This window comes from Chrysochloris asiatica, unplaced genomic scaffold (assembly GCF_000296735.1).
Source record: "Chrysochloris asiatica unplaced genomic scaffold, ChrAsi1.0 scaffold00040, whole genome shotgun sequence".
Lineage (NCBI taxonomy): Eukaryota > Metazoa > Chordata > Mammalia > Afrosoricida > Chrysochloridae > Chrysochloris > Chrysochloris asiatica.
Window position 1 is genome coordinate 11206426 of NW_006408558.1, and position 1693 is coordinate 11208118.

Consider the following 1693-nt stretch of genomic DNA (forward strand, 5'->3'; position numbering starts at 1 on the left):
GTCGCTATGAGTTGGTACCAACTCAATGGCACCTAACAACAACAACAAGACCTTGAAAGAACATGATAATCAATAATCAAAGGCAGACTTTTTTACTACATAAACAATGGTTCAGTTTTAAGAAGACTCAGAGGATAATTTTTGTTTAAGGTTTAAAGATTATTCAGGAACTAAAAATAGTTCCAGGAGTTTATCTGGCCTCCAAGACTAGAGAAAGTCTGGAGTCCATGAGAATTTTACATTGTTTTCTTCATTTTCTCCCCTTTTGATCAACATTGTTCTACATAATCTTTGACCAAAATGGTCAGGAATGGTAGATGGGCATCGTCCAGTTCTTCTGGTCTCATGACAAAGGAGGCAGTTGTTCAAGGAGACAATTAGTCACACATTCTATATCCTCCTCCTATTCCTGACTCCCCTTCTTCCTCTGTTGTTCCAGATGAACAGAGACAAACTGCTGCACCTTAGATGGCTGTTGGCAAGTTTTTAAGACTAGAATGTCTGAGCAACCCATGATTTTAAACCTCTAAATCAAGGAACAAAATCCCATGAGGTATTTGGTTGTACATAAGCAGTCTCAGCAGCTACTTGTTTGAGTTGTTTGGTGATTGTTTATCATACAACTTTGACCATTTAACTTGTGCAGTTCATCTTTTTACAGGCATGCAACCTATTGAGTACCACTTTTCTGTCAGTTTGTTGTACTGTGGTGGCTTGTATGTTGTTGTGATGCTGGGAGCTATTCCAGCTAATATTTCAAACATCGGTAGGGCCATCCAGATGGACAGGTTCCAAAGGAACTTCCAGAATAAGACACATTAGTAAGAAAGGGAGTGGTCTTGGCTAATGAAAACCTCATAAAATCAGAAAGGTGTGTAGCAGGGTTGTAGCTTTTCACCACAGCTATTCCATCTGTATGCTAATCAAATAATCCAAGAAACTAAACTATATAAAGAACACAGCATCATGATTGGAGGAATACTCACTGACAACATGTGATATATAGATGATACAACTTTGCTTGCTAGAAAACTAATATTTGAATAGCTTACTGATGAAGATCAAAGACTATACCCCTCATTATGGATTACACTTCAACATAAAGAAAACAAAAATCCTCACAACTAGACCGATATGCAGTATCATAATTATGATAAACAGGGAAGATAAAATATGTCAAGGATTTGACAAAAATTTCATTTCACTTGGGTCCAATCAATGCTCAAGGAAGCAACAGTCAAGAAATTAAATGATGTATTGCATTGGGCAAATCTGCTGCAAAAAATACCTTTAAAACAAAGATATCACTTTGAGGACTAAGATGGGCCTGGCCCAGCCATGGTATTTTCTATTTCTTTATATTCAAGAGAAAGATAAGACTATGAATAAGGAAAATCACAGAGGGATTGATACCTTTGAATTATGGTGTTGACCAAGAATGTTGAATCTATTGTGAATTTCCAGAAGAACAAACAAATCTGTTTGGAAGCAGTATAGCTGGAATGCTCCTTGGAAGGGAGGATGGTGAAGCTTCTCACACACTTTGGTTATGCTATCATGAGGGACCAGTCCCTGAAGAAAGATATCATGCTTGATAAAATCGAGGGTCAGTGAAAAAGAGGAAGACCCTCAATGAGATGGATCAACACAGTGGCTGCAGTAATGGGCTCAAACATGGCAAAGGTTCTGAGGC